At 39.9% G+C, this 26991-nt stretch overlaps 2 long non-coding RNA genes across 2 annotated transcripts in view; one reads left to right on the forward strand and one right to left on the reverse strand.

Moving 5' to 3' along the window:
- Nucleotides 1-11492: 11492 nt before the first annotated feature.
- Nucleotides 11493-26991, reverse strand: part of LOC128793647 (uncharacterized) — a 76727-nt gene continuing 61228 nt past the window's right edge. Inside the window, exons 4-5 of the long non-coding RNA XR_008432849.1 lie at nt 12835-12997; nt 11493-11576 (exon numbers count right to left, since the gene is read on the reverse strand). This is a non-coding gene — a long non-coding RNA (uncharacterized LOC128793647). The remainder of the gene's footprint in view (nt 11577-12834; nt 12998-26991) is intronic.
- Nucleotides 11536-16501, forward strand: LOC128793648 (uncharacterized). The gene is made up of 3 exons (XR_008432850.1): nt 11536-11610; nt 12747-12914; nt 16442-16501. It is a non-coding gene; the product is annotated as an uncharacterized LOC128793648 (long non-coding RNA).

A 26991-nucleotide genomic window follows, 5' to 3' on the forward strand; every position in this document is an offset into this window, starting at 1 on the left:
ATTTATTGTTGTTGATTTACTGTTGTTGTGACTTCTTTAATGTCTCCATTTGGCAAGCATTGATTTTTCATCAATGCTGCAAGTCAGAGCATGGACCAACTGCTGTGGACCAGCTGCTGTGGAAGTGACAGAGAGGAGAGCACACCCTCACAAGGGTGCACATACAGACACTGATCAGCAAGATCAGACTCACTCTGTGTCTGAAGGGACGAGGTCAAGTAAATACCAAGGGAAGCGGGCAGAAAACACCATCAGACCTCTCCTTCTGATGGCCCACCACTGCCATGCCAGCAAACATCAGGGCTCCATAGCTGAGCTTATGTTGATGCCTCTCCCTGGTTTTTAAAAATTCAGAGCCAGCCACAGTTAAGAGATAAGGGATTTTTGCCTTGGTATTTTAGTAAGGATCCTTCTGGTGCACCGTTTGGCAAGGGTGGGATGCACTGCAATGCACACCCCTGATAGAGCGTGTATACAATTTATAGACCTTACAAATTAGCAGCTCTAACAAGGGTGCCCCAACGGGAGGCCTGGATGAATGGTGTGACATTCCCCCATCTGAGGAATTCCCCCTGGATGGGCCAAATCTCCAGTTTACAGGATATGTTCTAGAGAGGGCCTTGGTTTCCCAAGATAGGGTAGGGTTTTCTGGCCTCCTACTACGAGGCCTTTAGGATGTTTGGTCTCCTGGCCTAACAGAATGCCAGGACTATGCTAAGTTATCAGACTTAAGGAATTACAAGTATGCATGCTAAGAATACTGAGGATACATAAAAGTTATACAAAAGGCATATAAAAGGAAAGGCAGAAAATCATCCTGGCATCAGTGTGACTGGGCCTGGCTCCTTCCACAGAGCAACTCAGTGCTTCAGCCATCACAAGTGATGCTTTCTGCTCTTGTTGTTTCTTGGCATGTCTTTCCTGGGCTTTTGTCCTGAAGTGACTGAAAAACTAGAGGAGAATCTTAACAGAGAAATATGAAAAAAAATATTTTCCTTTCATGGCGTTTCCCACTTGTCTCAGTTTTATATTGCCATCCTGTGAGAAAGGTCAGCCTCCCCTACACCCAAGATACTGTAATAGGCACTTCAACACTGTAACGTCCCATTAAAACGATGACTTTTTCAATGAGCTGCCTTTTTAAAAGTAATATTAGTTTTGTGTGCCAGTTTTTAAAAAAAAAGTAGAAAGACCATGGAAAATTCTGATATGTTGGCACCAGTCCATTATGATGCCAAAGCAACACCACAGAACCCAAATATAATTTTCAGTATCTCTCATCCATGATGTGCTTGTTTATCCCAGAGAAGGCACAGAGAGCCGATCAAGATGTTTTTTTCCTGTGGGGCTCAAGAGCTTCCTACTTGCCTTATCACCAAAAAGATATTATTCATGCAACACGTTACCATGGAGAGGAGCCACTTCACGCCTTGCTCATGTTGTACTTCCTCCCTTTGTTTTTCTGCCTTGAAAACAAGGACACTACATTCTTCTATACGTGGAAAGCACTGAGAACATTCACTTTAGCAATACTTCTGTTTATTGTTTTTTCTGTTCAGAGCAGCAAAGATGTACTGTCAGATCAGTTTGTGCTATTATTTGATTTCCTTCTTTCCTCTAACTTGGTCAGTCACTATTATTTTGCTTTCTTAACAGATAGACAACTTCTCTTGGCAAGCTTGTTGACAGGTCCATCTCCTCTGATGTCTTTCTTCACTACTACTTGGATGGGGAAAGGAGGTACTATTCCTTTCAAAAAAGGGGTGCCCAAATCTGGAGATACATGCACTGACCATACACTGCAACAGAAGTCCAGCAGCATTCCCACTCCAAAGGCACATAGCCATCCTATAGCCTTGCAGCCCTGGGGACTGCCCTTTTGTAACAGGGGTCTGGAAGCAGCTTTACTTTAGCAGTGACTGTCCTGGAATCATCATTAGCTTAGGTACTTTGTATTGGCTCTTCCATAGTGAAACCAGGGACCTGAAACTGAAAAATCAGGGATTTTGACAGGTGTTTTATCTTTCTGGGCTTCTGGATAGTGGCCAACAACCCCTGGGTGCCCTGTCCATGTGTTCTGGTCAGCACATGCAAATGCCTGGGACAAGGTCTCAGCCCTGCAGAGTTCCACACCAGTAGCCACAAGGTAGACAAGGTAGACACGCAGAGCAAAACAAGTTTGTCCTGTCTGTGGCAGCACCAGAAAACTGCAGCAGTACCATGAGGACACAGAAGGATATCTGGGCTTTACCCAGACACCAAGGGACTGGACCTCTACTTGACACCTTTACCTCCTGGCCTGCAGCTCATCGGACTGCTGGAGCAGTCAGAGCTGCAGGACTGGGAAAAGACAGCAGAAAGGGTTATCAGGGTGATGGAGGGACCCAGACCCCATCTGATGGAAATGTGGGCTGAATGGCTGCTGCCACCACAGAGGCACCAGCCAGTCTTATTGTTCTACCTATTGCCTGGGAAAAAAAAAAAAAAAGCTGGTTACTTATATTTCCAAGGGCTTTTCTTTGCACTAATTTTGCACTGAAACACAGAACATGCACACCAGCTGGCCATGGCAAAAGGCACACTGGAGGTAATAAACACCGTGTTTTTTTTTCTGAATTAGACCTAACTGCAAGGAAGAAAACCATGTTCAAATTGTATCAAGAGAATAAGCCCCAGTTTGCCTTGGTGTTGGATGAGATACCCTGCTCTAGCCAAGGATCTCTTGTGCATAGTGTCTGTGTGAAATTATTCCAAGCATCTCTTTCCGTGTTGGATTCTGCTACCCACAAATCTGAGGAGCAAGAAGAGGCTGAGTATCCTGCACTTGCAGCCTGTGTGAGTCAGGAGCAGGACCCAGGCATCCTTACAGCCAGCACTTCACTACTGGCGAAAGTAGTGGGTTTATATTGCCAAACATAATCACACAGGAACAATTATCTTTGGCAATCTCTAACAATAATTTTAAAATGTTCTCTTCAGTATCATCACTGAATTGAAATGGTAATATTTTTTTTTAAATCCACTGTCATTCTCCTTTCTAGCTCTAATTATCTGGACTGCATCCACACCATGAAGCAGAATTGTGACAAGAAAGCAATCACCCCAGAGATTTCTCAGAAATTTGCTTTCTAATTGGGTTGAAAATGCCTCAGCTTCCTGCATTGCATTTTGTACATAACTAGATTTTCTGTGATCACAGTCTATGAAAGGCAGAAATGCATTATTGTGATTATTTGTGTTGTCACACCAGTGGACCTTATAGTACTAGGTACGTAAATTCAGGCAAAAAGACAGCTCCTGTGCAAAAGAATTGAATACTTGAGGGTAAAATTAAAAAGAAAAAAATATTGGAGAAAGAGGTAAAGAAAATAAAATCACTTGAAATGAATAGGTGTTGCAGTGTAAGCGTGACTCCGTAATTCTATTGCAAAAAACAAAAAAGAAACATCATCTGTTGGTGAATCTCTAGAACATTCCAGACTGTTATTTACAGATATGTCACTTATGTCGTGTAATCACTGTCTCCTTATTTATTCATGGTAGAATGGAAATAATACTTACTGCACCTTCCTCATGAAGTTTGATTAAATGTTCACAGTGCTTTGCCATCACTTGCTTGACAACATGGCTGTGAAATACCATTGCTAAAGACACACTGTGTTATATGTACAGCAGATACAGCATTGACTAAGCTCATCTTTTCTGTTTTTAAAGTTTTAACTAAGCAATGCCTAATGAAATTTGCCAGCCTAACTGCTCCTGTTGTCTCTGCTGGTAACGCAAAAGCAAACGGCTGTAAGTACGGTACCCTGAAGGCAGACATTAGGAGTTTCTCTGTTGAATCCAGCAGAGAAGTTTCTTGCATCTCCGTTGAATGCCATCACGCTGTGATTAGTTAATCATTAAGTACATAGTGCTTTTAATTAACTGCCAACTCTGCTTGGGCATCTGTTCTGAAAATCACATCCGATCATGCTTTTCCCAGTCTGTGGCTATGGAGCTCTTCAATAATACGGTTGTTGCTCCATTCTCCAGCTCTCTCTGCTACAAGACAGCTCAAGTCCAGAGTGTCCTACATGAAATGAACTATAAATTAACTATCCTTCCAAGGGAATAAGAGTAAATGGGAATTAAACAAATTTATTTGCCTCAATAGGTAATAAATGCCACTATTAAAAAGCAGAACAGGCCAATTAGCATTTTTTCTGGAAGAAAGAAGAGGCTGGAACAGCATTTTTACTCTTCAGTATCATCACATAATTTTAACAAATATCCATTAAAAAAAAAACCAAACCACTAATCTTTAACTGCAGAATATAATCCTTTCTATTTTATAAGTGGCAGTGAGACTGAGAATAAATAAAACAGATTCTGCAAAATATTTCATTTGACTTCGAGTGCACAAAGATACACAGTGTGTAAACATTCCCTTACAAACACTACTTTTCTCCAACTATGTAGCTCAATTTTTCTTGGCTTCAAAAAGCTTAATTTTAAGAGTATTTTTAAATGAATCCTGGAATGGCTTGGGTTGAAAGGGACCTAAAAGATCATCTTGTTCCAACTTCCCTGCCATGGGCAGGGACACTTTTCCTTATCCCAGGTTGCTCCAGGCCCCATCCAACCTGGACTTGAACACTTCTAGGGGTGGCAAAGCCACAGCTTCTCTGGGCACCCTGTTCCAGTGCCCCATCACTCTCACAGTTAAGCAAATAATTTCTTCCTAAGATGAAATCAAAACCTTTGCAGCATATACTGGGGATAAAAATAAGATTGCAAAATATCTTAGGTAGCAGATTCTGTTTTGAAGGAGATAGGGAAAAAAACAATAACATTTGAGCAAGACCACACAGTGAGCATGGCAGTAGGCAGGGCAACTTCTGCTGGTGCTGTGAATCTTGCTGAAAACCAGGTCAAACAGGATCAGAGGTTGACTGAGGCCATTTAGTGGCACAAAATGAAATAAGGGCAGACACTTGGATCAGATGAGGCCCTGATTGTGTGACACAGGATTAGCAGTCTCAGACTAAGAATTCCCCACCCTAGGTAGGCACAAAGGGCTGGACCCTGCAAGAGCTCTGGCCTACAGAAGAACAGATTGACCAAGCAGGCTAACAACAGAGCAGGTGTTTTATGGAATGAGAAATAGCTGTGCCAGCAGCTACCTGCTCCATTATCCCAACTGGAGCTGGTACAGCCTGCCAGAAAGCAACAGGCTCAGCAAGCACTGGTCCAGGTGAGATGCTTGGTTGCTCTGCATTTGTGGGCCATGCAGAGGCTCCTGGATTCATGGCAATGCACTGGAAAAAGCTGGAAAGAGCTGAATGAGCTGTGGCTCATTCTACTCAAAACTTCTTAGGATGAGACATGCAGAAACCCAGTGTGCAGGACACATAAACCAGCAGCTTCCCTTGCTGCCACTCCCACACCAGTGTGCACCATCTCAGAGCTGTTACTTATCACATATTAATCCAAGCAAGAAAAAAGGCAGAATTCACAAAATGCCAATTATTTCTATATAGAAATACATGTCAAGGAAAAGGCCACTCTTTGTCAAGTGCTGAGAACAGAGAAGAATACCATCACTAATCTTTAAACTTGTAGTTCTTTCAGGAACAGAGCTAAGAAACTGGAATGAACTTTGTGACACAGAATAAAACACTCCAGTTAAACAATAGCCGGTCTATAGCAGACAGACACATAGGCACTATGGTTAATGTAAAAACCACTCACCATCAGATACACATTTTACATAATAACCCTTCTTCAACAAGTTCAAAGCAATTCTCCTGTTTTCTTTAAAAATTTCACCACAGATGTCAAGATGTACCAGCACATAGAAAAGAAATATTTCATAACAATATAAAAACATGCATTTCTAATTGTTTCCATACTGAACCACACTGAGGGCAGCACTCTTCTATATGGAGTTCAAGGTATTCCTCGGAACAGGCTATTTTCTGATGACATCATAAGAACACTATTGCTCCGGCAACAACTTGTTACTATGGCAACCACAGCTTTTACAGATGCTGAATGCCAGAGAGGTTAAAAACAGCATTTAGAGGTTTTTTAGTTAAAAGTTTGCAATATTTTATGAGAGTAGCAACAGAGAGTCCACTGCAGATGCACAGCGTTGTGCAGTTCTCTACCCGTAACTGGAAATCTGAGAACAATCAGTTATACCTTCCAGCCAAGGAGCTCCTGGGGTAATTGCACTTTTAGATGTATCCTTATATGCCACAGCAAATAGGAAGGCACCTGAACAATAAGTTTGTGATTTGGGGGCAGCTGGAAGATAAGGACTGCAACCTCATGCTTAAAAATTTAGAGATTTGAACATCTGGAGTTTTAATACTCTCAGACCAGAGACCACACAGACTGTGAAGACAGTCTGTTATTATATGAAGACATATCTCTGGGAAAGTGGATTATTTATTTTCCCCCCTGACTGCAAAGAATTATAGAATATGAGATAAAAACATCTGGTTTTGTAAACAATTGCTATCTGTTCTGAAACTACTGTCAGATTAAATCAGTCAGTTACAAAATGTTTTAAAACTAAAAGCCACATGTTACTCTTCTGGAATTTTATGCATTTTACTAACTGCAAGCAAATCTCAGAGGTACTAGAAGGCTGTCAAATTAAACATATCAACCTGGCCAGTAACCTGCCCTCCGCAGGACATTGTACAATTTCCTAACTTTAATCACAGGTTTGTTCAGCTGGCTTTGTCCACAAACAGTACAGCAGAGGCTTGTAATCAACATTCCCAATAAATCAGATTTTCTGAATTATAAGGAGTCACAAACATTCTTAAGGGCCAGAAACCCCTCTTAAGCTTGACTGAATACCAGCAGAGTGGTTTTAATTTTGCAGTAGCAAACCTCAACTCACTTAGATTCTTTAGTTGTACTCCCTGCCAGGCTGAAGAGATACTTGGGGTGGTCTGGTATGAAAAGGAAGAACAGGAGCAAGAGAAGGGTGTACAGACTTTCCCTTGAAGCTTCTTTTCTTGGCAAGACCTTACAGTGAAACTCCTTAACAAAAGCTGTTAAAAAGGGAAAATTTAAACATGCATGTTAAAAATGCAAAACCTAAGGTATACTGCTTGTCAGGAGTTTGCTGCCACATTTGAACTAACTGGCCACTACTGGCAGTCTCAGAGGAATACTTAAAGCCAAATTATAACACTTGTTTGTGGGGTGATCTCAACAATGGGATATTGAGATACAACAGCAAGCTTTGAGAATTGCTCCTGTTCTGGGTCTGTATGAAAGTCATCTAACTCCAGGGCACTGAAGACAGCTTTCAATACACCCACCTACTTTACTCCTGCGTTTTTTCCCATATTATCCTATTGGGCATTCTTAGTGTCCAGGACATTTGCTTTTTAGTGCAGAATATTAAGGCCATTGCTGGGTTTCATTTCCGCACGTTAACCAGCAATCCTGGCTCCTATTGGCAGCAAGCGCCCTCTCCACGCAATTCCCCCCCATCATCTGTGAGAAAAGAGATGTGGAAGAGGCCAATTACCTTTTGGAGAGAAGAAAATTACTTGCTTATAATTGAGTTCTCTAAGCATGGTGTCCGCTATTAGAGCCACACTCATCCTCCCACCTCCCCCTGAGAGATGGGGTTTTATTCCTATTTAAGTTCTAATTATTATAATTAGTCTGAAAAGGATTTGGGAGTTAGGGGCTATGATATGCCATATAGACCCCTCAAGGCATCTTTTTGTACTAACTCATTATGACCAGTTCTAAACTTTACCATTTAATCTAGTCATTCAGTACCCAAGGTCACAACAGCTGAGACCCCCTGAGCATCAATCCATAGAGACTCCCACCTTCAGAGAACTACAATTAAAAGGTAAATAATTCCCTTGCTGCCTTCTCTGTGAGGCAGTGCTATAAGTCAGAGAACGGGATCCAACCTCAGCCTAATTACTGCTTTGGCAATTCACGCAGTTGCAATGAAAAAGTTGGTGAACGCTTTTGCATGCATCCAAAGAGGAACGCGAGGCCAGCTACAGTTCATTCCAAACTGGACAACACTCTGGCTTACAACAGCCAAGTTGCAAACTTTGTCTGTATTACCCAAACTCCAAGAAATTCTGAAGATCTTTGTTCCAAGAAAGCCAAATCATTGTCACAACATGCAGGCCGTGTTTTCCACCATGCTAATGAGAGATGCAATCCCTCTCTTTGTTTATGTCACCACCAAACTCCTATGGAATCAATACATACTAGTTTGACATTACTTGAATCAGTCTGTGCTTAAAACAATTTGAAACACTCCAAGCTGAATTGAAACTTGAGCGAGTACAAATTCTTAAAAATACCAATGCCTGAGCTGACAGATTCCAAGAGATTCAACAGATGCCGGTATTTTCCTGAATGACAGCAGCCTACAGGCCTAAAAACTGTAAAGCAAAACAGTTTGTTACAGGGCCAGCAGCTGGAGTCATAGCTCACAGAATGGCTTGGGCTGGAAGGGACCTTCAGTATCATCTCATTCCAACCCCCTGCCGTGTGTACTTTCTGCTAGTCCAGATTGCTTAAAGCCCTGTCCAACAGGGCCTTGAACACGCCCAGGAATGGGGCAGGCCCAGTGCACAGCGTCATTATGCAGAGAAGGACAGAGCTTCAAACAATTCTGTTGCAGATTTTTTTGAAAGATAAATTAATTACATCTGCAAATCAGAAAAATGGATCCTCAATTTTACCAACAAAATACGCTGCACAACAATGTAATGCATGACAATTTTACATGCTCTTAACCACAAGTACAAACTTCAATGGCTGTATTGAATTCCCAGTGAAACAGTGTCTCTCTGAACCCGAATTTGGAAAGTGCAAGTAATAATGTACAAATGCACTTTGGAATGTGCATGTAATAATGTAAATTTCTAGGTAAATAAATATAAGTTAAGTACATGAAAAAGTATATTGATAAATGAATCATCTTCTCAATGCATTCTTACTGAGCAAATAACATCTTGGTACTTTATTATATATCAGTTACAATGTAGCATGTAAAGTGACCATAGTGGTTTGGTTGTACACACTGACATCACACTTGAAGACTGCACAACTCTAAATCCTTGATTGCAAGCAAATGCATCCTGAGAGAGGGGTTGTATTTATTCTCATTTTCTGCAAGAACTTTGAGTGCTGTTTCTTCATCCTGAAAGCAAGCTGAAGCCCTACCCTGGGATCACAGGTGTAGCAACTTCAGCACTGTTCCCAGCCATACAACGTCCTCCTAAGCAGGCACACAATTAAGCAGGATAGGCAATCTTTGCTCTAAAGCAGGTTCCACAAAATGAATTCTCTTCCTCCCAGACAACATCAGTATCACACTAGGGACCAATATGAAGAAGTTTGTACTGTTGCTGTCTGAGCTCTGTGTTTGCTGGTGACAAATAGACTCCAATTTCCTATGTTGCTGGGTCAGAAATAGCCTTCTAATTTTCCTAAATTAAATAGTAGGCTAGTGTCATTTTCATAGCCAGGTACATTAACTACAGAAGCAATATTTCAGCTGCTCCTATTTCTTCTTCTGAGAAAATAAAGTGGGGGCCAATGTTGAGGGACAGAAGTGGGGGAGTAGATCAGATACTGATACCCTAATCTGGACATGGTCTTGTAGTTGTTCAAATGGCTGAAGTCCCATATAAGAATTGTGGCAAGAAAAAAGATTAGTTCCAACCGTCATATTATTTACAGTTCTTGAAAGCCATATTTTGCTGGTGTCCATTCAGCTTTAACTACATTGTTAGAGGCTCACAGATCTCTGGGCGCATCATTTTGGGGACTAAAACCACTTGTTTCCTTTTCTTAACTGAGAAGGTTGTGTGTCATGTGCTGCTCAGATCTTTCCAGCACCATAGACAGAAGTTAATTTCCCATCTTAAAAGATGAGGAACAAAATAATATATTTTGTATTTACCACTGGCAGCAGCAGCAAAGCTCCGGGGGAAGTTGTCAGCTCTCTCATATCTCCAAGCTGCTTCTCTCCTGCTGCTGAGGACACTGACCATGAGAAATTCAAAGCCCAGTGATGAGAGTTAAAAGGTGTCCAGGCAAGAACCAAGCTGCCCTGTGCCTGTGATGTGAGGACATGATCCCCCACCCCTTGAAGAGTTTCCTTTTTCTCTTATACCATCAGTGCCCAGAGAGATGCCCGCTCCTCCTGCCCAACTCTCAACCAATCCCTCCACACTTCTGCCCTCTTTCCTCCTCAAGAAAGGCACAAATCCCTTTAGCCTCTTCTCATCTTATCTCCACAAGATGCAGAACCCACTCTTCTCCCAAGACACAGAGGCTTGACAGCCATCTCAGTCCCACCCTGCTTGCTTCCATCCTTCCATTCCCCCTGAACAGCAGCAAAATCATGAACCTGAGGAGGATCTTGGGCTCATTTTCCTCCACCCAGCCCAGCTCTGGTGGCAAACCAGGTTGGACAGAAGCTACTGAGCCACAGCTTTCCCGGGCTGGAGGGAGCACCCTGCCCTTCACATCAGTGACTGCCTGAAAGGAAAGGGCTGTTTCACTCCAGGAGAAGCTGCATCTGAAATGCCCAACACATTGGGCATTCAAACAGAGTCTGCACTCAAGCAGACTACAATTACAAATTAAAGGAGAAAATTAAGGAGCCAAGGCTTTGATTTGTATTCCTGTCAGCAAAATGTCAATTACATGAAAAGCTGTATTTTGGTTTTTTCCCTTATGTGGCTTTTACAGAATGTTTTACTTTAAACCAGAGACAAAAATGGAGAAAAATCTTCATACTGAAGCTTGTTTATAGTGTGTTTTCCCATCTGTCATCCCCTCTTGTACTTAAAGGTCACCTCAACCAAAACTTCACAGATTCACTCCCAGGTCTTCTTGTGAAGTGTTAAGAGGAAGCTATATCATGTAAGATCATAAAAATACTGCCTCCCTCTAGCAGTGTGGGTTAAGTTCTCATTTAATAACAAATATATTATTTAATCTCTCCAGTCTGATATCTAGCATATCCTATCATCATTAAAAGCCACAAGTCTCTCCCATAAAGCTGCTCTCAGTACATCGTATCCCACAATTGTTAGTTTTTTGATCTTCCAATAGCTCTGTGAAAAGTCCATTGCTATAGATATCTCCATCCCAGAGGAAGCACTTTTCTTTGAGCTACTCTGTTTCATCAAGCTATTAGATGACCTGAAGTCCCTGGGAGCACCAGATTAGTGAATCTAGACTTTTGTGTGAGTGTTTTATTTCTGACATTCCACCTTCCGAGAGATGGTTGTAGGTGAATAATTCTACTCTGACAAAAGATATATTGGTTTAATTGAATGCATTTCTGCAAACAGATTCACATTTGACACCCCACCTGCAGTGCTGCACCCAGCTCTGGGACCCCCAGCAGAAGAAGGACGTGGAGCTGTTGGAGCAGGTCCAGAGGAAACCCGTGAGGATGATCAGAGGGCTGGAGCTCCTCTCCCATGGAGACAGGCTGAGACAGCTGGGGTTGTTCAGCCTGCAGAAGGCTTCAGGGAGACTTTGCAGCACCTTCCAGTGCTAAGTGAGGCCTACAGGAAAGACACAGAGGGACTTTTTACAAAAGTATGTAATCACAGGACAAGGGAGAATGGCTTTAAACTGAAAATAGGCAGGTTTAGGCTAGATATAAAGAAGAAATTCTTCACTTATGAGAGCAATGAGGTACTGGAAACCCAGAAAATATGTGGCTGCTTAAACAAAAGATCACTGACTGGACATGAAAGAAGCTTCACCTTCTGCTTTCAGAAGAGAAGAATATTCTACTATACATCTTCCACACCTAAAATTTAGCCAAATTTTCTCCTCTAGTCAATGGGGGCTCAGCTCTGACACAAAAATTACCTGTGCTGTGCCTTTGGTCCCAGTTATATTTGTAACAAGTCTCCAAAGCCTGCCATTTGTAGTCCACTCTGAACATACAGAGATTAAATATAAATCATCCTGAACATCTGAAAACTTCTCATTTGTGCAATTTTTAAGACCTCCCTGAAAACAGGACTCTAAAAATGCAGAAAATGTCACTTTAATCATGGCCAGCAGCTACACGCTATTTTCTAAACACCAAACCACAGGCAGGAAAGAAAATCTGTTATGTACCCCATGGTAGTGAAATTCTTCCATCCAAATGCTTATGGTTTATGGTGATTCAGCTGTAGATAAGGAGATGATACATTTATCTGTCTGTATGTATGAAAAAATTATAGAGTGAAAAAATTATTTCCAGAAAGGATTCAAAGTATAAAAAGCATTTGCAATACAAATTTGTTTTGAAAAAAGTTTTATAATCTAGTATGTACACTGAAGGCTTTTATAGCTCCTCAAGTTTTCAGTGTGGAGAACACACACTGGGAACCTTTATGAGACAACACAAACAGAAATGTAGCTGATTAAATCATTCCCCTGTTCAAAATGCTTTTCTACAGTAAACAGTTTTACAATTGCCCTCAATTTAATTAAGTTTAATTTAATGGTTAAGCTACTGCCTGAGTTGGAGCAAGCTGCCCTGGTACAGTGGCAATGCTCAGTTAATACTCTCTGTCTGGTTGCTGGGACATGGCTCCAGGGCACAACACAGTAACAGCCAGTGTGTTTCTTCTGAATCCTGTAACTATCCGACACCCTCTCCCCAACCAACCACAATTAGATGGTTCAATATAGGACTGCTAATACTAAATTTGAGATTAAAATGTTACCATTAGGTAGAGTCATCACAGTTCAGTTGCCAATCTCCAGCACCAGGACCTGCTGGCCCCAGCTGCCTTTGAAGTAGCATCCTTTTCTTCTCACCTCCATGAAATCTGGCTGGCAGGAGCTGGAAGAGTGTTGTCAGCAATGTTACAGGCCAGCTGGACAGTAAAAGAGCTAAGGTATGGAGAGTGTTCAATACCAGTGAGTCATTCCAAGCACAGCGTGAGGAAAAAATGGGTTCTTTATCTTTTCAATATCTAAGCTGAAGGGGAAAGAAGGGAAAAGAGAAAAAAAAAATAATTAACTACATTTCTCATGTATATAAGATCTAATGGAAGAGAAGACCGAACTAGCCATAATACATTTGGAATTGTCTTAATCACAGAAATGACACTGGTTATAGCTTCAATTAACTAAATAACACATAAATCTTAATTTTTTCCTCACAAACATACATAGACTACCCTAAGAAATTGCAGAATATTTATTTACTAAAAGTTGTGACACTTGTTAGCATTTAGTTTAAGAGAATTTAACTGAGTCTTTGACACTGTTAAGGAGCTCGAATGACAAGCTGATAAAACAGAAGGAATGAAAAATGAAATGATTCCTTAAAAAGCCAATTAAACCTTTATTGACATTTCTGACAAAAAATTTGCTGCCTTGCATGTGTTCTTAAGGATAGACTATCACAAGTTCAGTTCTCACAAGTGTAGTAGGGCAAAACAGGCTATTATTTTAAAACCCCTTCCCATTGGGAACCAGCCTGAACCTCCACCATGCCTCCTTTTGCCCCAGTTCCTAACTCAAAGAAATATCAAGGATGAACAGTAACTTCTGGGTCTCAGCTGAGTCTCACTTAGAGCAGGGATAAACTGTGAAGAGTATATTCCAGTATAAACCACAACCATTTTCTTTGTGTAGTGACCATTTTGAAAAGAATCAGTCTTTCAACAACTTCCTCAGAGAATTTCTCCCTCTTCTAAATCCATGAATATCTCAGACTCCAAGGCTTTAGGGACAGGTTTCCTATGTCTTAGGAAAGTAAAAACTAGAGAATTCAGGCTTCTCAAAGTTTGACTGGGGTATGAGTTGTAGTCCATTGCTCTAGATTTTTGATTCATTTTCACAAGGATAAAATTTCACAAGAAAATTGTGAGCAGAATCTAAACACAAATGCAGAAGAATAAACACCTTTAGCTCAAAGATTTTCTGAGATTTCATTCATGAAGATGTTTGGGGGCTGTATTCTGCTTTCCCTAAGTAGCAGATCTGCATTACTTGGGAGACAATTGCACCCCCTAGCATTTATTCCTGAAGGAGTGGATTAAAAAAAAAATAAAAGGAAAAAAATCCAGTGAAACTAGTGTATCTGCCCACCTTTTGCTGATATAAACAGCACCACTATAGGTGGACTATAAAGCCTATTTATTTTGCTTTAGGTTGGAAATACCTACTATGGATTATATCCTATATTTGTGTTTATCTCAGCTGATACCAGCAAGATGCTGAGTACTATTATAATGTATTTAAAGTATTTTAAAAGTCATCTAAATTTTATATACATTATGACCACTCAAACCATTCCAGTTTGACGACTCTGAATACCCCAAATGATGTATAACTGCAGCAAATGGCTACTAAAGACCACAGTTTCCTCCCTCTCTCCCCGTGCTTCACACACCATAAATTCCTACTCCACATCACAGACCTGTCTCAGGACCCCTTGACTTCTGACACCTGGAGAGGATTTTTGGTTACATAGGGCCTGCCTATGCTAAACTCTAAGAACACATTCCCAATGAATGTAAAGATACATCAATATTAGACTAAAATCATTAGGGATGTGCTGGAAATAACTGTAAGAACCCCTAGTGCTATAAACACCCAAACTGCAGAATTAGCCTTAAACTTACAAATAAACAGCCTTTACCAGCATGGAAATTAAGTGGTTTGACTCACAGAGAATATTAACTAAGTCCAGTAGTGTGCGTTAACATTTTGGATCCACTAGTGTTGAAACAGAGTTGGTAGCTGTTTTGAAAAATGGTTTCTGTTAAAAACAAAAAAATACAAAAAAAAGCCACCACCCAAAACTTTTTCATCCTCACTCATTTTTCAGACCTGATCAGGAGATGGCAGACAGCACAGAGTTTGGAGAAAAGTATTGTTACATAAAATTATCTGAGAAAAAAAAATTGTATTAATTAAAACTGTGCAGAAGATGAAATCTTCACTTACTGGGGCCAATCCAAAGTTATGTCCTTTGTTCCCTGCACAGCTTACAAATATTTTTATTTTACACGAAACAGACTACAGAATTCTGTCCTTAGAGCTAAGATCAAGAACTGTGAGGAGAGAAAACCATTTGACTTGGGGAACTAAATGTTTTGGAAAATGTGCACTTAACTAATTTTAAATCTGTAATCGGAATTAAGTCTCTAGTTTAAAGGGCATGTTCTGGAATTATGAATACACAGTATTATCCACAACTAAAAGAGAGGTTGGTCAACCTTAATTTACACGTAAAACTCAATTAATTCCTAATTATGAGACCATGACCAGTTCTTAAATAATACATTTTCTCCCACCCTCAATTCAAGTACACCCCTGTAACATTTGTTTCTTCTGAGAAATGAATGCAAACTCCTTTCTGTTTGCACTTAACAGTAACTAATAGGGTGGCTGCATTCAGACACTGCCAGTAATGACAGGATTTAAAACACAGGAATAAAGAAAAAAATCAATTTCATCACAACTGCCCTGTAGTTAAAACTACAGGAGAGGTCTGTACTTTGACCAAGTAATTAATATCACTGTTTGGCCCAGGTGAACTTAATTCCAAATTTTGTTCTATTTTTTTCCTATTTGATATTTAAATTGCTTGGAGTAGCTATCCCAAATACTTAGTTTGTAATTGTAGGAACTGCTGGAAACTGGTTAACCTTTAAAAAAATCTGTGTGTTCCTCTGACTTGTATTGGCAGTGGAAGGTAATGCAAGGTGCCCCCTTTGTGAATCAAGAGGCCAATCCACCATACCTGGCCCCAGGGAAGTTCCAGTGAAGCCACTTCAGGGACCATGTGCCCAGCTTGGTCAGCTTGCTGCAGCCACCAGAGGAGCAGGTTCACACAGGGGAGATCATAACACTCATGCCATTTTTATGAGAATTGATTTACCAGACTGACCCCATGCAATTACACTGAATCTGAAGAGCATGCTCCCTCTGCTTTATTGACACAGTTGTCTAAATCTAAATTATAGTTTTAGAAATTATTCTTGAACAGTAAAATTCTGTCTTTCATTTTAATATAATTAAGAGATAATGTCAATGGAACAGAACCTTGCCAGGAGATAATGAGCTCATGCTGACAGACAAATATTAAGGTGAAAAAAGCATTTAGTAAAAGCATATTTTTTTTAATCCAGTAATTAAAATTCCTGCTATACCAACTGATCAGTGTTTAAGTACAACAGACCAGCAGACTGGTAAGGTGACAAAACTGGTGCCATAGATGTCTTTTGATCCACATTCTCATTGTCTTTGGAGATTGTTTGTAGAAGCCAAGAATAATGGTTTCCTTCACCCTGATGGAACATTGTTCCTTTGTACATGGAGGCATCCTTTAGGACACTCCCTTTTGGAAACCTGGCAAATATCAGTAAAAGCTCTCCGAGCTCAGTGTTCACTATCATTCCTCTTACAGGGTCAGTTCTCCTGCAGCAGCTGATCCACAGTACCGTCTGATCAATATCAGCAGGATATTTTTTAATATCCTGGTGGAAGGAAGACTCCAAGATGTACCAGTATCACGGAAAATCAGGTCTTTACATTGAATAATCAGCTTCTGTCATAAAGGGCCTAGCAGATTATAGAAAGCAATGATTTATTCCTCTATCTTCAGCCTTTTGTGCATAGCTTGCAATGGCAATATTTCCTCCTCAACTTATCAAACCTGTGGTCAAAGCAGTGGTTTGGCAGTATCTATGTACATAGTGGATCCTACATATTGTCCACATTTAGGCAGGCACAAGATGGCCTAAAACACTGATTACGAAGGTCAGCTAAAAAAAAATTTAAAAAAGAAACAAAATTGTACAAAAAGCAAATTGAGACCAGTAAGAAAAAAAAAATGCTTAAAGCATAAAGCACAAAATGTAACTATAAAAGAAGAACTAAACAGCACTGGCACTTTGCTGTCAAAGATACCCACAAAGGCATAAGAAAAAAAATGACCATTTGGCAGCAGTACACAAAATGGATGCTTACAATACTATGAGCAAGGGTGCAAACTAGAATTGGTCTTGGATGAGTTACAGGCAAAGTGGGTATTTAGTAGGCACTAATAGCATTGCCCTGCTTAGCAATACACTACAGCTGGTTCAGGTGCTTGGAGTTTAGGAAAAGTGTTTAAAATATTAGAAAAAATACAGAGAGGCAATAGAGGAATTAGAGGGTAAGATGTGTGAGGAGAGACTTCGGGAGCTAAACTTACAGTGTCTCAAAGAGAGAAGACTCAAGGGGGCTCAATCACAGTCTATAAATACCTTCAAGGTAATAATATAAATGAAGGAAGGGAATTCTCTAGTCTCAAAAGATAGCAGGACAAGGAGCAATGGCCTGGAGCTAAGGAAGCAGGAGCACGGGGTAGGTTCCAGGGAACAGTTCTTCACTCTGGCCTCCGCTGTGCCGGATGAATCCACTGCAGGGAGGAGGAATTGCTCTCCTTCCCCCGGCTCGCGGGCACATTGCCCACACACATGCACACGCGGCACTCGGTGCATCCAAGACTGCTCCAATCAGCCAAAGCCCCCCAGCGTGTGCAGCTCCCACCGTCTGCATGGACCCACAGGTCTCCCCACAAACACACAGTGATTCCAGAGTGAAGGCTTCCATTAACCCAGCACCACTTCCGTGAGCAGAGCAGGGACATTGTGTTTCTCCACAGCTGTATTTCACATTATACCCTGGGAAGTTTCTGGTCTTAGAGCATTGTTACAAAGGCTGGTTTTGAACATTCTGCAAAGGTGAACAAAGCTCAAATCACAATATTAGCAAATGTGGTGGTTTCACTTCCATTTATCCACTTGGTTCAGTGGAGAACAAAAACTCAGACATTGCACTAGCTAAACAGAATGAAACCTTGTGCCACTTGTCTACCCCTAGGATATATCCATGTCCTCAAAGAGCAAAAAACTTCCCTCCTCCATTTTTCAAAAAAATATTTTTGCCAGGAGAAAAGACTGTCCCAAGATTTTCATGTTTTGCGCTAGTTCATAACCAAATCCAACTTCAGTTTCTCTGGCAATTTTCTTATCCTCCAATCTACCCGAAATTGTGAAGGTGGCAATTCAGAAGCCTCAAAGCAAAAAGACTCTGAATTCTGCAGATGTAGAGAGGTACCTGCATCCAGCAGAAGCCAAAGCACTGAGAATGAGGAAGGACTAGAGTGACTGAGACAATAAATTGAAGTTTCTGAAGTGGTATGACTGACTGCATGGCTGAAGAATGCAAGCAAAGCATAGTAAAAAATAATTATAACAGTGATCTCAAGTGCTGTGCAAAGGGTTCAAAGCAGAAGAGTAAATGGACATACCTCTTACTCCAATGACCCACAAAGAAGAGTCATTGTTGTTCTTGTACATTAAAGAATGGCTTCCCAAAAAATCAGCTAATCAGTTCCTCTTCCAGGGACTGGAAGAAATAAAGGTACTTCACTTTACAGAAAAACCCTTTCAGTTTTACTGCTGTCCTAATGTAACCCTTAAACATAGAACAGAACAAAGGCTCTGGCACTTCATGATATCTTGACTGTCCAATCCGTGTATGTTGCCCTTGCTCTGATCACAGTGAAGAATTTCAAGTGAAGGGATGTGATGTGTATGCTGAAGGCACTAAGAATAATGATTTATTTAACAAGCATTTTTCTGGTTCAGAAAATACCATCCCTCCTGCATCAAGCTCCCCACTTACTAAGCTATCATGTTAGTTGGGTGCCAAAGAGGAATCCAGGTTGCAGGTACCACATCATGATTTTCTAAAGAACCAAATCACCCACTTGTAACCTGGTAAGATACGTTCCTCCTTAAAATGACAGTAGAAATAGGTCAGGAAATGCTTTGGATTTGTATCAAGCTGGCTTTTCAAGCTCCTCTACATTTTCTAATTCAATATGCCCTGAAATGGTGCTTTATGTTTGCAACCTTGCTGGGAGCTTGCATCTTGCCTTAGCCCAAAAGCCACCATGCCTGTTAGCACAGATTTATGTTTGAAACCACCCAGGCTGTTATTAACATCAGACAACTTAATTACAGTTGGACACTTCACATATGGTGCTTGGCACCTCTAGAAAAAACAGACCTCTCAGCAGGGCACTGATATACGTGCAAAAACGCCATAGACAGACTGTCCTGAAATGGTAACCTGTGAAAGACTCATTGCCTTGTTAAACATAAGCACCTCCTTCCAAAAGGAAGTCAGAAGAGAGCTCCAGTACAGAGATCTATTCCTTTTAAAAGGTGGTGTTTGTGCTACTGTATCCCCCAAGAAAAATACTCTTACCATAAAAAATATTTTAGCTGCTGTTAAGACAGATATGTTTGAGGGTTTCAAAAACTGTTTTCTACATTTATAATTGAATATACAAAGCAGTATCAGCTCCAGTGAGGGCTTCTCAACTCATATTTACATCTGTGAGTTACAGCTTAAATGTACTAAAGCATATATTTGTGTAAGCTACCATACCACATATTGACTGAAAGGCTAGGCAGCTTTGTAAATACACACTGAAAAATGATCTGTCTTATTTGTATGTTGTCAAGAGACTGGAACCACTTCTGGGTACATAAGATACATTTTTAAAACTATCTAATTATGTACAGTATTTAACTTGAAAGACCTGTAGCCATTTTGGCCTCCTAGGAAAAAAGAGCATACATGTTTTATAACTCTAAAATAATGATTTCTAATGGAATATTGGAAAGTATTGCAGCCTTAAAAATTACCCAGTCCAAATGAGTCTACATCAAGCAAGATGTAGACATTACATAGCATCTATAAGAGTTTAGTTCGTGACACTAGTTTGCACTGTGAATTGCTTCTGTAGTAGCAATTATTTTACCCTGACTTTGTTTCCTTTTAAAGGTAGCAAATAAAGCAAAGTAACTTTTGCTTTATATATTCAAACGCAGTGAAAGAAAATTTCTGGTTTGGTATCTATCAGAACACAGTATCAGTGACCACAGTTAACATTTATACTCAGCAAGCTCCAGAGTTTTCAATACACACAGAACACATAACTCAGTAGTCGTTCTTAACAAAGGGCAACTTTATTTTTTCTAAATACCAACCACTGAATACTTGTCTGTCTTAAGTAGGTGTTCTGGAAAAAAGACAGCAAGAAAGCAAGCACACATTTTAAGATTAAAAACATTGACTCAGTATTACAGTTCATTGTTTCATTATTATGCAATCCTGCTTCCTAACAGCAGGGATCCAGAGGCTATTGAGTGATGCAAACTGATGCAAAACTATGTCACTGTCCTTTGACATCCATTTCCATCCATCCTCCTCCTTGGAGTGGTATCATCTATGTATCCAGATTGGATTTTTATTTAAGACACATTTTTTAATTGACATTTATAGTCAGAGACTATCTGTGTCTATTCTCTACAGTGTAAGGCACATTTCTGAAAACTGAGGGGCAGAAAAAAAAGAGAAAAAGAAGAGGAACAAAATGGGGAAAGGGAGACACAGAGAAAAAGAATATGGCACAGTATGTACTGAGGGAATCTCAAGCTCTGGAGAGATGCGTTCAACTCTCTGCTCTGCCAAATTCCCTGCATAATGCGAGGAAATCAATTAGTACCTTATCTGTGAAATGGGGATACTCAATTACACACAAGGGGATTATGAAACTAAATAAATAGTCACAAATTTCAAGTGATTTAGTCAGTATAGAAGTAAAAGACAAACAGTACCAAGAGAGAAACATATTAAGATTTCTATTCTACACACATACACACAAAAGAATTACTCCAGTGATTCTTCCTCTGCAACAGAAACCAACTCTTCAACACCACCAGTTTCCACCAGCATTTCCAGTGGCCCAGCAAGCAGCTCTCACATTGTGTCCCAAATGGCCTGCACCTCCAGGATGGGTATCAGCATCAACCAGTTTGAACATGGATAAGAGCAGCTTACCCAAGCAAGAAGCTACAGCAATGTTTCCTTCCTTGCAAGCATTACCAGGAATGGGAGAGAAGCTGTCCTCACCTCAGCTTCCTAGGCCTGCATCTCCAGCTGATGAAGGCTGGAAGATTGCCTCTGAAAGTGCTTGCAGTGAAGACAAATTTCACCAAAGACCAATCTGACCTGGAGAATTACTGAGCTGCAGGTTAGACTATTGTCCCTGTACAACTAGAAACATCTCAAAGATTTATAGTGAAAAAACTAGGTATAACGGGTGTCATTAAGAGCTCATGAGCTCCTAACTGAGCACACAGTGTCACATGAGCTACTGTGTTTAGCTTCTGGAGTTAGCCTGGGAACCCTCACAGTGCTGCTGGCAAATGATCTTTTAATGACAGCAGCTATATGGGGTAGCTTCCATTCAACTACTTCATTCCAAGATGATGATTAATGATAATGAGAAATTATTACAACTATCAGAAGTATTAGTAAATATTCCTACTGCTTGGTATTATAAATCTGGAGATGTCTTTGAGACTGATGTCAAACCACATGATGCACACCATGCACTTAATTTTACATTTGATAATTTGAATTTTGGCAGTAAATTCAGCTCTACTGGAAGAGGAATCTATTAATTCTTTAGAATGCCATAACAATATTTAAGTTATCAATGAAGGAACTTTAAACATGTGATACAGTACTACCCTGACAATAAAAAATAGTTAAGGATTGCTGCAGTGTGCCAATTTTTCTTTCAATTTTTGTCCTCTTGTTCTGTCACTTCCCCTCTGATGGCAGAAGCACACCTGTATTTTCAGTAACAGCTTTTAAATTCATAGAAACATTGGATAATTTAGGTTAGAATGGAACCCTAAAGAACATCTATAGGCAGACAAAGAGTAAGCACATGATCTCCTGAAAAGATTAAACTAAAATCAACAAACAAACCACTTTCTCAACCCTTGAATTCATCTCATGAATTTTAGGGAGGCACAGTGAGGACCTGGCCTGATCAGTGCTGCTTCCTGCTGCAGCAGAGCCATGGAGAGAGAGCGCTGGCCCTGGGCTTGCCCAGCCTCTGCTCACACCCTGTGCTCTTGGGGCACACGTGGGATGCAGTGAGAACACTTTCCAGATGGCTGAAAATTGTTTCCCTTAATAGTGTTGTCACTATGGTCTTAAATCTAAAGAGCTTCTGTACAGGATTTTTTACCTGCCAAGAAAGGTCATTTATTAGAAAGAAATCAAGGAATTACATTTTGAGTTTTTCTGAGGTTTATTTTTTTTTTAAGAAGGTGCCAGATACTGTTGACAAAATGTTTCCCTTTTTATTTGTGGTGGATTTTTCTTTTTCCTTTTTTTTCAGTCAGCTAGTAAATTTTGCAGGCTTTTGGGTTTTTTTAGTAATCTGACTACTCTTATTAAAATAATATTAAAATATAAATCAGAATTTTTGAGCATAAAAATTCAATCCAGGCATATTAATAGGTTACCTCTTTCTCCAAATACTGTTGAGCATGCTGTAGGCAGTCATCAACTGGAAATTATTTTTATTAAAGAAGGATGTGTGTGCCTACAGAACACAACTCAAGAAATGTCTCTAATGAGGCAATATGAAACCATTTAGTGACAACTATGTTTGAAAAAGCAAAGCAAAAATTTAAAAATTCTGGCAAGACACTTTATGGCATTTTCTTGAATGCAAATATCTGCACCTATCTCAGAGCAGTATTAACAACAGCACTACTCTCTCTCCTCAATACCTAGTATGACTCTAAGAGCTTAAATTGTCTCAACTGGCTTTTGCTGCCTTTAGATCAGCTTTTAATTATCTGAAGTTATAACAACATAGTAAATGAATTCACATCTCTTTCAAGCCTTGAAACTCATGTTTTGATTGCTCTTATTTTAAGAGTGATTACCTCTCAGTCCATTCCTACAGGGCTCTGTAATCATTCCTTTAGTCAGGAGAAGCTGATAAATTATGTATTTGGAAAACACTATTCTTACAATCTAAATTTTCAACAGGTTTTCAAGCTATAATAATTATTGAAAAAGGACAATGTCCATTTAGACTGGGATGTGATAAAATTAGCCAAAATTAGAAATACTTTTTGTAAGACTGTTTTTCGCTTACCCCATGTATTTTAAAATAGTTCTCAAAATTGCAACAAATTTGAAATCATAAAAAAATTTGGACTTGTTCATACTTCTTTTTCCCCTCCATAAAAAAAACCACAAACAACAACCACCATCAAAAATATATGGGTTTGTGGAAATTTGCAATTTCAACAAAACTTGTATTTTCCCACATAATACGGTTTTGATGAAAATCATCTCGCAGGGAACAATTCAGAAAAGCTAATGAGTACACAAGGATAAACAGCCAAACTTAGCCATCCCTCTGTATACAGTGCTGCATAACTTGTCAAAGTTTTCATAAACTCATTCTGGTGACACTCAAAACCCTCGAAGCCAAGGACTAACTCTATGTGAAGGTGCTTTATTCAAACTTCAGTGCCCACCATAAGCCATCAGTGAGGTCTGTGTCTGTTAATGCTTCCATAATATTTCCATTTTTCTCAAAAATCTTATTCTATCAAAGGATAATTTATCTTGCCTGAAAGATGACACAGTGATTCAAGTTTAAATATTTTTTTATAACATTTTTCAAACCACACCTTCCCTTTCCCTCGGTCTACTTCTTTTCCTGCTAACATAACGTCCGCCATTTAATTAGTTATTTCTTCTCTTAGACTTGATTGCACCCACCCTACTACTGCCCACCCATAAAATTCCTTTAAATGCATGGCAGTTGCCTCTGCAAAGCAACGTTAATTCCTTCTGTCCACCTCCCTCTTCTAATTTCAAATTTTCTCCTTGCCATGGGTTACAACCACCCCATGTTTCACAGCTCTTGCTGTTACAAAGACCAGCTCCAATTTTAACTGCTATCAATTATTGATTTAAAGGCAACTAAAACTTAATACACTACTGATGCATTTACTTAAGTCTAAACCAGAAGTGGTCAACTTTGACCCCTAGGAGAGACATTGGTGTTATTTTTATTTTTAGGCCTAAAATCTTAATGAAAAGCATCTTTGACTACACAGTTGTAACCACCACAATTAAGAGTTCATAAGCAATTCCATTATATAAAGAACATCGAAAAACTTTCATTTGCATTGCAATTATGTTGGGTTTGCATGGCAAGGTCAAAAGAGAATGGTAAATACTGACATGGAAACAAGTCTCTGTGAGAAATGCTGAGTACTGCAGTGTGAAATCATTTCACTCAGCCTAGTCAGAATTGAAATCACAGCCTCCACAGCCCTCCAGCAAAGTGGGAAAAGGGTTAAGTTTACACAATTTGTACAGTGCAGGAAGGTAGTGCTGAAGGGAAAAGAAGGATCTCATAAAATCCCCATACACAAAGCTTCATGAAATAGCTTCTCTGCAGAGATTCACAGCAAATTCACAGCACCAGACAGCATTAAATGGACTAAATATTAGTTCAAGTGGGGGAGTGAAAGCCATAACTCAACCTTAACTTAGCCGTGACTCCATTTCTCAGCTTTTTAAAATGTTCTCAGACAGAAAACCCCTTCCAAGTTTTTCAGAAGAACACCATGTGCACTGGAAGAGATCCTCAAATTGGTGTTATAATTAATAGGAAAAGCTGAAAGCCATGCAGGCCATTAACAAAAACTGGAAAAGAAGAATGTGATTTAGCAGGAGCTAACAGAACTGTCATCGAAGATCTAAAAAGAAGCAGTTGGCACATTACTGATTTAGACTTTATGCCCAGAAGATTTCCCAAACTTTTTATACATAACTCAAGTATACAACATCCATTTCCTCTTTGCTACAGGAGTTCAGCCACACCTCTCCCTCTCTAGCTCTCTCTAAAACATCAGGGGTAAACACACAAAAAAAAGAAAACTCTGAAATATTCAGTCTGAGAAAAAAGGATGCCATATTGAAACAAGCAAAACCACTGTTAACTTATACCTGGTGAAAGAGGCACAACAGACTAACAGCAAGGCACTGTCCCATTCAGGAGGGGGAAGGCCCCCACAGCACCTGCCCTTCATCCCAGTGTTGAACACACCACCACAGTTCAGGCACTCCCTGACTCGTGTCACAACAGAACAAACTGCCTACAAATACAGGAGCACTCATAATTGTAATGAACTTACCAACTGCATTTATGAAAACACAAAATAAAATAGTTTTACATTTGGTAGCATTAAAATCAATGTGGGTCATACAAAGCTGTGTAGGATGTATAGAGCTATAAATATCTGAATTTGGAGAAGGATATAAAAATATGCGTATTTTGAAAAATGAATAAAAATTAAACCCCTACCAGTGGAATAATAAAGAACTGAAACTGATTATTTTGGATGCTTAATCTTAACTCATCTCTTTGTGCAGCTAGAGAAGATGGAGCACAGGAACTCCTAAAGCTCACACACCTAAAGTTTGTTCCTACATCCATTGCAGCCTTGCTCATCCACTGGTTTAAGACAGGAATGGGCTGACCTCGCTGAGCTGGCAGGCTGCGCTCCAAAATCTGCCTGTAGAGAGAGTGCCCGGTTTTGATCTACAGCAAGAAAAGGCCTTTGGGACCTAACTCAGCCTGGTGTGGGTGTGTGCCACGGGTCACAGTGGGCTCATGGTGCCCCCCAGCAGCCCCCTTTCTCCAGGCTAGCCCAGCAGCTCTGTGCTAGCCCAGCCTGCTGCAGCCATGGGACAGCTCCCGGGAGCTGCGCCTCGCCCAGCTCTGGTGATGGGGAGTCTGTGCAAAGGTGAAAACGAAAATGTTTGCCAAAACCCACCCCTGGAGACACACCAAAACAGAGACAGCCCTTAACTCTTTAACAATCACTACAAGCCTTGAGAGCAAATCGACCTCGACCAACACCAGAGCAGAAATATAATGGAAATTCCCATTTTGAATTTCATACACATAGAGGCTGTCAGGGCTTCCTTTCTAATTATTCTCCTTGTTCTCATTAGCTGGTGCACTGCTACTGCCTTGCACAACAAAACCAGAGGAGTTTGTGATAATTAAGGTTTTTTTTCCAGGAAGTGTTTGATGCCACAAAGCCAATTCAATATTGTTTTTCTAATTTTCTAAACTGAAGAAACTGTTGATGTTTATTTGAATCAGAAATGTGGGGAAGTTAGAACACCACAAGCATTTGCAATAAAATTCAATCTTCACAAAGGACAAAAGACACAGCCTGTCCGCAAACTTTCCAAAAATACTTTTTTTTCATTGTTTAAGATATAGTGATTAGTTTGTGCTGAAGAGCTGAGTATTTTAAAGTAGTATCATGATTAGATTGCACCTAAATACATATATATAATTTATATATTTAAGGCCTTGATCTTTTGCAAAGAGTTTCAGAGTTTTTTGTGCACCGTTTCCCTGCAGTTACAACTTCAGTTATTTCTTTACATCACCAGCAGATGGGGCTCACTTATAGCTGAAATCACTGTACACTACACAATTTTATATTACAGGCACAAATTATGTTGTACACACACATATTTCTACTGCATGAACTTTCATTTTCATGGTATATTTGCACACTTTTCATCTCATGAGAAAAATCCATATTTTTAATTTACTGATACAACTAGTTATGGATTTTTTTAACCTTATCTTTAATAACTGCATTAATCTCAGAACTACTTTTACATTGTAAGCCCAGTTTAGATCAAGTTGTAGTAGCAAGAAGAGGGGATCTATTGCTTGATAATTAAAGTGCCAGCTTTCTAACTAGTTACAGGTTTGTGGGAGCTGTGATGGGGACTATCTCTTTGCATGCCTTAGAATCACAGAATGCCTTAAAGCCAGCTGCCTCCAGTTCCACTGTAATCAACAGCAGCAAAATCAAATGCCCTTTTTTTGGGCAGTGCTTCAATCTATTAAGAAACCTCCAATATTGTTTTGATGTACCAACATCCTTCCCTCCCCTTTTATTTTTTTAAGGTCAAAAAAGGAGGAGTGAAACCTCTTGCTGTACAGCCTGGAAATTCAGTCAGGGAAAT

This window comes from Vidua chalybeata, chromosome 11 (assembly GCF_026979565.1).
Source record: "Vidua chalybeata isolate OUT-0048 chromosome 11, bVidCha1 merged haplotype, whole genome shotgun sequence".
Taxonomy (NCBI): Eukaryota; Metazoa; Chordata; class Aves; order Passeriformes; family Viduidae; genus Vidua; species Vidua chalybeata.